Raw genomic sequence first — 14,537 nt, 5'->3', positions numbered from 1 at the left:
GGATTTTGAAAGAACAGCAGGCAGTGCCCATGCTTTCACCTTTTCAAAGCCAGAGGTTAGCAGATGTTGTGCTTTTACTTGTCTTCCCGTAGCTCATCTTCCTTCTATGCAGACTCCTCAACTTACCAAAGCCTTATTGCAGAGACTTGTAGTAGGGAGGTCAATACTGCAAAAGGAACAAAATCACATCTTGTAATTAAAGGAAGAGGCCCTCATGCAGAGGAGGCCTTCATCAAGAAGGTATAGTATAAGGCATCATCATTAAAGTCCCAGGGAACAAACTCGGTAAATAAGAAGGTAACTAATTTTCAAGTAAGAGTAATTTTATTAAAAAGAGACATTTAGAACCCCCTTATTATCCGTGCTTGTAATATGAAATATATTTCTGCAAAACTGATGTTTTGTGGTGGACTTTTTGCAGTTTTCCTGGCACAGCTCAGAAATCAAGTTACATGCGGAGTATCTTAATTATTGAGAACAAAAATAAGTGTAAATTCTGAACACCTGCCCCTTTGTCATTGAGACTGCTGTCAGAATCAGAGCTTCAGCTGGCTCCTCTGTTTGGGGCACAGAAATTGCCTTTGTGCATGTCGCCTGGCCTGCTGAACTCTCTCAGCAACCTGCATTTCTGCCACTGTTGCATTTCAGATGGTAGAACACAGATGATAGGGCTCACCAGAGCCACCTGTATGTGGATGGGATCTCTCACCACGGGAAAAGAAAGGTCTCTTGGGGACCTTCTAAAGAGGTAAAGACTACACGTAAGCTGGATCATTTTTGCTGGGCAACATGCCATACCATGTGTTTGGACAGGTCTGAGCACACCGGTCCTATTTGTAGTACAAGTACTGTACTGTGGCAGTATTGGCTGTTACCAGTAACATTGCTACTCATGCAGAACGTTGTTGTTTAATCCATCCAAAAGTTTCTGACGTGGAAGTTTGTAAGCTCGCACTCTGAAGGAAGACCTGGCATCACAGCAGCACTGTTCCTGGAGTACAGATTAACTACTCACTTCATCCATTGCCAGGTAGCGTCAGTCTAGGAGTAGGGCAGGAACGGAAGATTTCAGGAGGTTGCGGTGGTGGTTGTTAGAGCCAGGGTGCACGAGTCTGTGTCTCTGGATCCCCACCACTGGCACACAGTGACTGTACCTACACTGGTTTGCACACTTTGAGGGTAGAGCCTGGGAACCATCCAGAGCTCACAGGTGCCTTGTTGTTCCCTGAGTAGGGCTTTCCCTGGAAACCAAGGAGATGTGAAGCATTGCAAGATGCTGGGAGGGAGAGAGATCTGAAATCAAAAGTTATCTTGGGTCTAATTATATAGATGTAACAACCTTGACCCAGGTGCATCCTTTAGTATCTCTGTGCTTCAGTTAACAAATGCGGAAAAGGGTTTTCATTAGCGCAGTCCAAGGCTCTCCCAGTTTGTGGTCCATCGGCCCTGCTGAGCACATCTGCCCAGCTCCACCCCCAGCTGGGTATTTTTGAGTGTTTACTATTAGGCTTGCTATGAGAGTGGCTGCCGCAACCGTGTGGCCTTGGGGACTGGCACAACTGGCCCCAGAGGTGTCACAGGCATCCTGATCACCTCTGTTGTGTCCTGGTTAATCCATGCTTACCTAGTGCTTTGAGATTCCTCCAGGAATACCGACTGTTTTGATTTATACACACAGACATATTGTGAAGTATTGTTTCTATGCCTGAATGTATACAGAGCAGGATTTTTTGCTGTAACGAGTTGTGATACCATTACGAATTCACACTTTTTCCCTGCTTACCCAAAGCTCTGGTAGGGGTGGATTGGCAGCTGCTAAACAGGACCCTAAATGAGTGAACCTAAAAGAACCAAAAGACAAATTGTTCTTCCTCCTCTCCCAGTCCCCAAAAAGGCAATAGGGTAAACTACATAAAAAATAAAAAAGTTGTTCAATGCAATGCTGTGCAATCAAGATGACATGAATAAAGTTTGTAGAAAACCAGTAGCTTCTGAAAAATCAGAATATAAGGTACTGCCTCTGAAAGAGTTATTCAAATAACTTTGGGGGGGTAGAACTCAGAACTGTTAAAAGGAGCAGCTAAGCTTGGGGAAATTGCAATCTAAAAGCAAGGTGGATTAAGCAAATCCTTCTGTACAGAGCCATGCTACAACTAGGAACCCTCTAACCATCACTTGGAAAAGCTTACGCTCTGGGACTCGATTTTCAGGCACATAATACGAGCTTTAGTGATTGTGTCTGCACTGTACTCCCAATTAAGGGATATTCTCTTGTGTTTAAGTCCATTTCTGTTCAGGAAAGCATTTAAGCATTTCTTAAAGCATATTCTTAAGAGCTCTCTTGAAAGGGAATGCTTTCCTGATGTGGGACGTGTGTCTGCATTCACCATTCAGGTTGGCTGAATTTTCCCAGCCTGGTGCACACAAGACTCATTGCAAAACTAGGAGGAGGATACGTTGGTGGTAAGTAGCACTGCAATTACTCTAAAGTCACAGCCAAGCTTTGTAAGGGGACATCCCCACGTAGGACGGTGCTCCATCCCAGTTGCTTGGCTTCTTGAGGCAGCATTTTGAGACACAGAGGGGAAAGGGCAAGCTTCAGAGCAACAGGAACTAGCTGGATTGCAGTGGCTAGGTTTAGAGTACATTTTTGTACTGAAGTAATATATAATCCATAGGTTTAACATGGCTCTCACAAGCCCCAAGGGAGCACTAACAGTTTTTAAGGGAGAGAAGAGTTGTGAAAAATTTTTAATTCCCTTTCAAGCAAAGTTTGCTGACAAAGACTTTTGTTCTCCATCACAGCTAAGTGCTCTGGGGACAGAAATCTTTCCTGTAGTGCTCCATTTCAGCTGCCCCAAAATCATCTCCTCCCTTTGGATGTAGCAGAGAGGACACATTGGGTGTCAACTCCCTCATGAGGAAATAATGATTTAAAATAAAATGTGGCGTTAACTTTGACTACCAAGATACTTATTCATTAACATAATTTTGGGGCCATAAGTTAAACGTAAGTATAAAAAAAGCAAAGAAAATGCGAGTTAAGGTTTACAGTCTCCCCTTGCTTTATTCCATCTTTCTAAGATAACTCAGAGCACCTTCTGACCTGGCTGCTTAAATAGTAGGGCTGTGCTTAAAGAGTACAGCCTTGTTCTGTGGCAGAGAGGAAAGAGGTGATCTCTCTATGGCAATCGTGTGTCATCTCTTTCTCAGTAACCAGACCTATTCACCTTTGTGAAATAGTCGATGTCCTGCTTCTCCTCCACATTCCATACTGTACTTTTAAAGTCAGAACCTGCTAACTCAAGTTAGCTAGTTTGCTGTGAGAAGAAAAGAAAAAAAAAAAACACAAAAAAACCCCAAATACAGAACATGGAGACAGGGCTTTGTGAGATTAAAACCAGGTAATCCTTAACTTTATGCAGCCAGTGAAGGTCAAGCATTATTCCTCTAACTGGTGTTGACCCTCACTAGTTGGTGAGGGTGATTTTGGTGAACTCCTTAACCCAACTAGCTACCCAGATAAACAAGGACCTCTGCCTTTTCTCCGCTATGTCCAACTGCAAAATAGCAACCTGAGGTTGGTGTAGCATTGTGAAAATATACATTTCCATCAGGGAAGGTATAATTTTGGTAGCAGATACTCTGAATGAGGAGAATAATCCCTTTCCTTTGCTAAAGTGTTTCTTTGCTTCTTAGCGAAGTGGATAGTTGTGTCCAGCTTCCTGGTTTGAATCTGGCCCAGGCAGTAGGAACCAAAAAGAAGTCATCGCTGCATGGCTGGCAAGGCTCTGTGTGTGACCAGCCAGGTGTTTCAGGCCAGCATCTAGTTCACATAATAAAAATGTCCTTGTGTTTGGCTCTGAGTGACATTGCCTTGGAATATGAGCAGATCATCTGTGGTCCGCTTTGGTGTGAGGGATATGCCAACTGTTCACAGCTGGAAATTGTTTCCCCCTCACCTTTTCAAATATTTCTGTGGTGCCAAGTGGGGAATGTGAGGAAATCAATACTACCGTTATTTCTGTTGTACCAAAGGATTAAAAGGAGACTTTAGTCTTCCCAGTTATCAACAAACTCATTCATGAGCAGTAAATGGGAGGCAAAAAAGCAGGTATGAGGGTAGATATGACTAATTCATTAAAAAAAGGGATGAAGTAGAATAAAGTGGTACTTGATGTCGGAGCCCAATCACCAGAACTTCATCTAATTTTTTTTTTTCTTTGGCTCAGGTTGCCTGGGTGATTTTCAGGTACCTATTGCTCATGAGATAACATCTTCCAATGCCTCATATTCATTTACAACAAGGTATAAATAAACATCCCAAGTATCCTAGGGCTGAGAAATGACACCAGAGGAAAATGAAAAAGTTTTCCATTTTAACTTCATTCGAGTACAGCTCATCAGCAGACAAAGGTTCGTTGCTAACATAAAGGGACAGTCCTAGTGGACCCAGTACTCGCTCACACAAGCTATGAATCTGGCCAATAGTCTTTTTCCGATGATAAAACAGGGAGACAGCCAAAATGAAGAACATCCCTCTGCTGAGAAATTTCATTTTTTAAAATTAAACATATTTTAGTTACAAAAGACTGCAAAAGTGTTCAAAATAATAAAACTCTAGGATTTTTGTGCTCCTTATCTCAAGAATAGCCGCAATGATTTAAAATGAATATGATTAAAAGGAAATTTATATATTGCACCTTGACTTTGGTTTCAGACCTGAATGGATTTTAACTGCCAAGCGACAAGCCCTTTAAAACAGGATTAACAATGGAAATTCTGTCTTTTTAAGCTACCATGGCACTATTATAACACCCAGGCTTCTTCACAGCCTTTGGTCCACCGTCAAGAACTCCCAGTGACAGACACCAAGACTAAAGCTAGGGCAGTGACCCGAGTTATTTTGGAAGTTACAGCTCAACATATAAGATTTCATGCAGTAGCTCTGATGACAAAAAATGAATTTACCACATGGAATCTCACAACATATTGTGCGGTAACTCAGAAAATAACTTGGGTTACCATTGCACATATATATATAATACGCATTAACAGCATTTATAGACACTGATCTATTAAGTCATTTTCCTACACTACCTTCAGACCTTTTGTATGAAGCAGAAAAACCATCATTAAAGCTATGGTTTGCCAGACAATTACTTTGTCAAATCTCAAGAAATTGCATAATAAATTGTATACATGCATCAAACATGAACAGCAGAGGGGTATAACAAGCTGTGTATTTCCAGTCCACTTGTTCTTTCATCTAAACAGTAGCTTTTGTTTTGAAGAGTAATCCTATATTCTTTTCAAGGCATAAAATGTGCATATACATTTATCTATCAAACTAAGTAGAAATAATTGAAACACTTAATATGCACAGTAGTAAAGAAACGCACCAACAACTTCATTATTAATGTCTATTGATTATTTATGTTTTCAAATAGGCAAATGTAGCTACTAATATTTTATCATGTTAGTCTATATGTGCGTTTTGGCTTTACCTGTTTATTGGCAAATTTACTATCCACATTATGTGTGTTTTTATTGCTGTACACTCATTTGCTATGCGCATAACTGAGGTCAGTTTACGAACTGACTAGTGTTTACTCTATTTGATTACTATGTAACATTGCTAAGACTATTCCCCCTTTGGAAAATTAACTGTACAAGGAAGCCCAGTAAATCTTTACTTAAAAATTCCAAACTTTAGATTGATTTCAGCAGCGGGTCTGTATTGATCTAAAAAGCTTTGCGTTCCTAACTAAAAACTAATCTTTATTTCACCCTTTAGTGACTGCAGCCATAAATACGTTCACTCGTACTGGAGTTTAGTAGATTAATGGTTATTGGAGATTGTGGCTTCCAACTGAGGTTGGTAAACCTTAACCTTTGGAGGACAACATGAAGGCATTTACCCCTTGTCATCTGTAATAGCTGGGTCCCTTTCTGACAGTTACCTGAGTGTTAAAGAGGAGGCAGAACAGGGGATAGGAAATAAAGTACCAGTGGCTCACTTTAGCTATTAATCACGTATTAGACTCACCACTGTATCTGGACCTGACTCTTTCTCTAACGCAAAGGCATTAAAATGAAGCCATTTGTTTCATTCTTGATACTAGAACTCCAAAATTTCCAAGCACTGGAATTAGTCGTGCCTCAAAATTAAGAGGCAGAAGTATTATGTATCCTGTTCTCTTATTTCACTGTGTTTGTGGGAGATGCTTTATGTGTCTCAGGACAAATATTTCTCACTGTCTCTGACAGAGGATTTTTGAAGGCAGCTGGCAGGAAACATTACCTTACATTCCACTGCAATGACTTATTAGTTATTACCCAAAACATAGTTATACTAATTGTTATAAAAACCGTAATTGCATTAACGTCTTAAAGTAGGGTTTATTCCGGAATGTCATGTTCTGAAATAGATGTCAATTAGCACTTAAGTTATGAACAAGTCATCCCTACAAAACTTCAATTCACTCAAGTCAGCTTAAGTTACTCAAGAAAGTAATGTGAGGGTAGAAATTATTCCCACATGTAAGGACTGAAAGATCTGCCCTAACTTTTCATTAAAGAGAATAATGATTATTGAGAACATAAAAAAATTATTTCATTAGCAATACAGAGAAGGTTTCACTGGAACACGAAATATACAAAACGGTAGATGTCAAGTGATTATATTAACAGACACAATTCAATATCCATTGTTCCAGAAAATATACTGAGCTTAAAGGAGAGATTTCTTCTGCAAGAAATATTGACTCGAGTCTGCCTAAATTCAAGGGAGAGATTTATTTTTCATAAGCAGGTACCATCTTGTGACAGTCACTTCTGTAATTATTCCCATTTGAGAGCATAAGGGATACTTGTGTCAAAAAGGGCTCCTGGATTTTGGAAACCGACCTTATTTTAAAACCTTTCTTTCTATTTCTATTAATTCTTCTATTTTTGCATATCAAATTCCCAGGAAGGGAGATTGCTTTTGTAATAACATAGAATCGCATTCGCTGGCAGCTGTTGCAAATGATTCTAGGCAATTTACATCCCTCGAGACATTTCCCCAACATCAAGGTAATCAGGGCCAGTGGGATATAATCTGGGAACAATTCTAACAAGAGGTTTCCCATCCTGGACCAAAAAACACACTCTCAGGGGACATGCAGATCACTCACTGTGCCTTGACATTCACTCCTAACACTTAGCTGCAAATTTTGCATCTGTTTTGTTTATTAAACTAAGAGCATTGCTTCAAACATTTAAACAAAGGTAATGAGACTGTAGGAATACCGAACATCTGCTAGGCACAGCGTTGCCCTTATTTTGCCATTCCATTTGTCTTACTTTTTCTTGTTCCTCCAGTTCTCTCTGACTCATCTCCCAGTTTCAGACTGCAATAGATTTCACCGAAGAAGGTAAAAAAGCAGAGCAGCACGTGGGGTGGGACCCCACTATTTACTGTCCTCATTGAAGATGGAAACAGGATTTGTGGGGGTCTTCTACAAACTTTGGCTAACAGCAACAAGCACTGGGGCTTTGTAAAGATAATAGTTTTAATAACAAAGCATTGGCTTTCTTAAATATATTGGGTTCTAGAAATCTTTGATGATCTGAAGTTTGTTTCCTCTTAGCTTAAAAGCCTTAAAAACATGACCTAAGTGGAGAGAATGGAAAGAATAAAGAGTACTTCTGCTGCAGGGAGTTGAGCAGACAAAAACATGCCTCACTATCCCTGCCAAGCATACATGGAGAATATATATAAAATGGTGGCAGTTAAGAGTGTCCTAAAAGCATTTCCTCATTAAAAGTCCCTAAAAATTTTGTGCTGTATAAATAAAGTCACAGTAATCGCAGATATCTTTTGATTGCATATGGGGTGGAAAGAAGAAACTTCCAGCTCATGGCCAAATGCTAAGGCTGATCTTTCTACTTTACACTTAAAGCCCTCTCTGAATGCACGTGTATTTGATGCAGCATTGACAGCAGCAGCAAGACGAGTGAAATTGGTCTTTTTGGCCCAGCATGGAGTGAGAAAAGTGTGTACTGCCATGCACCAGAGAGAAGAGCTATTGCCTCTCCCTTCGGCACAAGCTGTTTGGGCGATACCTTTATCTGTCTGCATGGGACAGTCAACCTAGGGAACAGAAGGAAAAATTAATTTGCCTCTGACTACCTATTCCTGCAGCAGGGCAGACTCAGCAGTCATCGGAGCCACCACTGTAGGTGTAGCGCTGGCAGGAGAACTAAGCGCCACAGGGAGCAATGGTGACAAGAGACCACCAAGCTCATTTTTGCTGAATCAGCTTTGCAAAACAGTTGCTGGGCAAGGAGACCAGTTCTAAATGCTACCAAGTTATTGAGAGGAACGAGTGTGACGGATCCATGGGATAATGGCTCAAAATGGGAAATGAGAGTAAGGAGTTGGTGCTTTCTGGCTGAGAAAGGAGTATATGGAGTTGGCATGTTTTTTTGTGAGGAAGACATGCCCACAGAACATCGCAGGCATCATCGAGTGAGGGGTAAAGTATTTGGGAGAACCTTTGTTAAACCTGTGTGAGCTCATCACTCATGGTCACCTGGCTGAGATCAAAGTAGAGCCACCTAGAGTAAGACTGCTGTTCTCCTGAGAGAATGTCAAGCTGCCTAGAATATTATAGGAAAAATACAAAGAAATTAAAAATGACCACATCATTTCACACAGCAATAAATATGTCATAAGGATTTTTTATCACATGGACTTGATGCATGTTGGGCAGTAAGAAAATAGATTTGATCAATAGGAATAGCTGCTCTACAGCTAATGTGATCTACTGAGTCACAAATCCGCTTTTTCATAATGCTTAAATACGGATTTACATGATGGACCATAACAACTCCAAATGCACCATTTATGTTTATCATGTAAATAATGATGAGTTTTCAAATTAGAATGCAGATCAAAATAGCATGCTAGTTATTCAAATGGCTTCTTGGTTCAGAAACTCACTTTTTGAATAGTTCAAAAGTATGAACTATTTAGACTGTGAGTGTACGTTACTGAGACCCAGGTGAGTAATGTGCATGAGAGTGGTCCTGCTGAACTCGGTAGGTTTACTCAGCTGTATAAGGTTACTTATGGCTGTATGTACCTGCAGGAGAGACGTCAAAGTCAGTAAGGACACTTTATTTTTTCTTGTCGACTTCCAAGGATTCTGTGAGCTGATCACTAAGATCTTATTAGCATTCACTATTTGCTGCTAGGAGAATAATTTCTGTGTTCAAAGCACATGCAGTGTGATCACTAGTTTGCTAGTTCTTCTGCTCTTTTCTTCTTCCACAGTACAGTACTTTAAAAAATGAAGAAAACCTTGCCAGGATCCTGTTTAAGTGCACACACCTTCAGAAATGCTCTCTCAGCCTGCCTTTGCATGCCTCAGCTGCATACTAGCCCTACAGCTTGTGTGTTTGCACAAATGTGGGGATCTACGGGGGTCAGGAGATGTCCTGCATTTGACATCTAAATCTTTAATAGTTAAGCAATAAATTGTTCTCTGGATTATCTGGTGTTGCTGGAAAACAGACACATTTTCACCTTTGATACTACGATCTCAGCCAGGGGTGGCTTCTGTAGTTCTCTAAGGCTAAAAACCAGTCTTGTGCAAAAGGCCAGTACAAAGGTCTTATAAGTGAAGTTATTCAATTCCTCCCTCAGCCCCCAAAATTAGTCCTGATTGCTGTAGTTTGCAGCTGACAAAAGGCTTTGAGCTGCCTCTCAGTAGAAAGGTGAGGACTAAAAATAACCAAGGCCCAGGTGTTCAGCAGATACTAGAAAGCCCAAAGATTATCTGGCATTATGTTTTCCTGTTCTGTACCCACCTCCCCCTAAACAGAGTCCATCCCCTTCTTCTTCCTCTGAGTTAATTATAACTTGCATTGAGTAGTGTCATGGAGAGAGACATAAAAAGCAGCAACACTAATAGTACTCAAGGGGAATTTAGCAGCTCTACAGCAGAACAAAAATCTCCCAGCAAAGAGTTGTGGCAATAAATGAGCCAGTTTGATACCAGTCAAAGTCCACATGCAGATAGATTTATTTACTCTATATTGGCCATGCTTTTCCAGCTTCATGAGATATGGATATTTGTGCAGGAAGGATTCCACGTTTAGATTGAGAGGCAGCATGTCCCTGTAACATAAAGCATTCACTGGCCACTGCGCTGGTACAGGGACACTGGAGTTCAAATGAGCTTTTTCAAATCCCCAAGAAAGGAAGAAGAAAAAGACGGGGACTTGGACACTGCTTGAAAAGGAATATTTGGACTTACAGCAGAGTTGAGGGGGGGAGGAGGGGGAGATGTCACTGTCTCTGTTCCTGTTTGAGATAAGTCAGGAACAGCCAGAGGCAACCAGTGTATGAGCGGTTGGATGTGAGGGCTTCCCCAGCCTGGATGTTCCTGTTCTGTGATGGCGATTTGGGATCGTGGGCAGAGTGCAGCATAGATGTGATGCAGGGAACAATGCAAAACACGTCTGTGGTGCCAATATTTAGCTGCTTGCTTTTGCTTAATTTATTTATGCTGGTTTAGATGTCAGGCAAATTTTCAAGGTCAGTAGTGCCTTACTCAAATTGGCAGCTAGAGGGGACAACATGAAGCTGCTTGCAACTGGAATCCCAGCCAGCCTATCTACTTCCTTCCTCTTGGTTACTACTAGCTTGCCCAAAGGATCATATCCTTCTACCTGAAATTCAGCTGCAGTCCTTACTTCTTTCTCCCTCTCCCTCTCTGGTGACCTCTCTGTCTGTTCTCAGCGTGTGGTTATCAGCCTTCTCCTAAATGGTCTGAGAATCCTTCTGCCCTTCTGGTAAATTCCACCTTGTAGAAGGAAAATGGACATTTTTCAGCAAGAGGACCCGTACAGTAACAGAGCTATAGCAAGAACTCACTGTGGTCATTTAACTATGTTTTACTTCAGAATTTTTCTTTGTGATGCCTGAAGTCCTATTTGTAAAGTGTGCTGACCATGCTCCTTGGTAAAATATGAGCACAATGAAGACAGTGGTGTGGGTACCAACCCAGTTCAGAATCTATATCTTCGAGATACCTGTTTCCTATGGGATGTCTTCTCATAGTGAAGGGCTTGTACTCACACCGTGAACTCATGCCCATAGCCTGGATCAGACAAAACTGATAAAAGGGAAAAAATGGTTCTAAATCTGCACTTCATAGTTGGCCCCTAATACCAAAACAGGATTTAGTATTTAACTCCTGAAGGTTGGAAAAGGTAAGAATTATCTCCAAGGGCTGGAATCTGTAGCCTCCATTCATTTTTCAGGCTGCCTGTTTTCAAGACATACCACCCGTGCAGTGTAGGGGATAGGGGAGCTTGGCCTGTCTAAAGAAGCTTTAAACCATTTCATTTGAGTAGAACAAAGGCAGCAGAAAGCTTTGCAAGCCATGGATCGCTGGGGAGTCTGACTTCATTTGTATGTGTTTCCCTTCTTTGCAAAAAGATAAGTATTTTCTCTTGGTACTTAAAGCACCAATTTCTATAGCAGTGAAGAGATTCCAATGGTTGTTCCAGGTTTTCTAGACACTCCATAGACCTTTCTGCAGATGGAAAAGATAGATTTATGCAAGAAAGTGCTGAAAACTCTGATGGTAAGGAGAAAATATAGGGAGAAAAAAATGTCCTAAATGCTGATTAAACACAGAAGCGCACAAAAATTTACCATGACTTCCCATCCTTGTCTTCAAGTCAAACTGAACTTGTTGGCTACCACTTGGTCTTCTTCAAAGGTTTATGTAAAATAAGCAGACTTCCTGTGAAATTGCATTGAACAAGCACCAGATACACAGCTCCCTTCCCCCATCACCTTTCTGCACCATTGCAAAGACTTACTTAATGATTTACATTGTTCAAAGAGTCACTCAAGCAGGCAAAGTGAAATTCCACCTGATCGGTAACATAGGGTACTTCCTATCTGAGCTGGCATGTGAGCTGTTTGTCAGCTCTCCTATCACATGAAGAGCTATATGGTACCTGCTGAGATGGCTATAGATTTTAAGGGCAATAATCTGCTTTTTTTTTTTTTCAATGGCATGGAAAAAACACCATAGAGAATGCCATTAAAACAGGGGGCAAAGTGAACATTTAACACCAACACGTTATCCAGCCTCAATGGCACATAGTGCATTGTCTCCATTATCAGGCAAAAAAAACCTCACAAGAGACAGAGATCAAAGGGTTAGCTTTTCAGTGATCTTGTCATGCGGCTTCTTAAATGATAATGTAAAGGTTTTAAAAAACATTTACCGTAATTTCTGCTAAGTGTCACAGCCTAGTGAACCATTAAAAGTGAAGCAGATCACTGAACCGCATGGAAGTGAACAGATGGAATTCCACCCTCCCTCTGCTCCAGAGCCTCCTCAAACAATGCAAAGTCTTCTTTCAAATCTCCTCCTCTGAGCTCATTACCCAGGGCAAATATGTGGCGGGTTCTACCACCACAAAGGCTGGGGCTTGCTCTTCTCTGCGGCTGGTCTGTGTGGTAGGATTTTTTAAAAAACAAATATCATTTACACTGGTTTTTATACTTGTGCAATCCTTTCTTTGTTCCTCACTTTATATGAATGCCTGGAGAAAAGGAGGACACCCTGACTTAAGCTTCCCAGCGTTTTATGGCTCACTGTCAGTCTTGTTTTCTCCAGCCTTCAGCTTAAAAAAAAAGTGACCGTTTGCTTTGGGAACAGTTGCTTGTGCGTCTGTAGTTCTGAATTTTCTAGAGAGAAACACATAGCCCCAGCAACATTGCTGCTGTTGCACTTATTCCTGCTCCTCTTACATCCTCCTCTCCGATTCCCTGCCTAGGCGACAAGTAATTCTGCACAGGTATGCATGATCTTGCACTCTCCCCAGTAAGTTTTTAGAGTGCTTTATGGGCTCATGGAAATTTGGATCATTATCGCAGGGCTGAAATTTCCACCGAGCTTTGTGGGTTTTGTGAGCACAGTGTGAACCATCTCCTCAGGCCACCTTACAGTAGAGGCTAGTAGGTGTCCTGCAAGCTCCAGTGGGGCGTGTGAATCAGTGGTGCAGCAGCTGCAGGGAGAGGAGGCTGCAGGGGGAGATGGGGGATGCTTTGGGTTTGGTAGGTGCCAAAGTGTTTGAGGAGAGACAATTCATGGCAATAAACTCCAGTCCCACACAGGGACATTCTCTCCCTCCAAGGAGTCTCACTGATGGGTGAGGGATGGCATGCAAAGGATTGATCTTTCTCAAATTTGGACACGTTTAACAGCACAGCCCAAAACTGCAAGGTCACCATTTACAATCTGGGTTACCTGGTAAGCTTAATTTGGGCTGAATTCATTTCTGCAACATGTAACTGGACAAAATCTACTGCTTTTCATCTTTATCTTTGAAGTCAAAGCCACAATTTCTGCCAGTCTGTGGGTTAAGTGCCTAATCCCTCTGTTCTGTACCACGTTTACTTCTGTGTGCAACTTTGTCGAATATAATATTGCTCCTAATACCCAGTGAACCATGGCAATATGGTCCAGAAACCATCTGTGATTCTCCTCAGCCTGCTCTTGCCTTGGCATTCATCATAGGAACCTGGGATTGGGGCTTACTGTGAGATTCAGCCATTAGAGGTCCTTCAAACCACGAAAACCAGAAACCATGTGTCTTCAGGATTCATCCACACATGGTTTCAGCATTTTACAAGGAGGTTCACCCATGTGAGAGCTGGTGTCTCCTGAAAAGCCCTTTTTCTGCTTATCAACGGTCTTGTGTTCTGAGTGTACCTGGTGAGAATGGAGTACAAAATTTGTAGCTGAAGAAGAAAAACCACTTAAATTGGTCCTTTTCTAGATTCTGAGACTGTTTGTGAGTCATCAGTGCAGCACAGGAAAATTCACCATTTTGTCCTCAGCTTAAGTACACTGGAAAATAAGAAGAGTTGTCTTGGAGCTTGGGTGCTAGGCCTGAGGCCTGCTTTGAAATCTGGAATACAAAAAACACCCTGGCGTCTTGAGCTCTCCACTTTTTAAGGTTGAACTGAAATAAGTAATTCCATCCTTTCTGGATGTTGGAGAAGGTTGGAGTTCAACTTCATGGTGCACCTGGCTGGTGATGTGGGCTGAGAAATACAGGGCTGTGGGGAAGGAAGGAGGCTCTGGAACTTCCTTCTCTGGGAGAAGCAGCAATCCCTGTAACAGGCTCTGTACAGCAGCAGGAGACGCTGCCAGCTGAACAACACATCCCTACAGGGGCATGAAGTGCTGCTCAGCCAGGCATGGCCAGCCCCGTCTCTGCCTGGCCAGGCTCTCTGCTGACTGCAGCATGCTCTCACCAAGGACATCCTGTTTCTCCCCAGGAAGAGGCAAAGTACCTTCCTCAGCACATTCCTCCTACCCACCACACAGCTTCTTGTTTTCACAAGCTTCTGTCATCTGTCCATCTCTCTGATGAGACTCTTACTAGGCAATGTCTTTGGTTTCCCTCCCAGGAATTTATCCAAGATTTATCCAGGTGACTCTGGCCCTTCCTCC

The sequence above is a fragment of the Phalacrocorax carbo genome, chromosome 2 (assembly GCF_963921805.1).
Source record: "Phalacrocorax carbo chromosome 2, bPhaCar2.1, whole genome shotgun sequence".
NCBI classification, from domain to species: Eukaryota; Metazoa; Chordata; class Aves; order Suliformes; family Phalacrocoracidae; genus Phalacrocorax; species Phalacrocorax carbo.
This window is presented reverse-complemented; position numbering follows the sequence as displayed.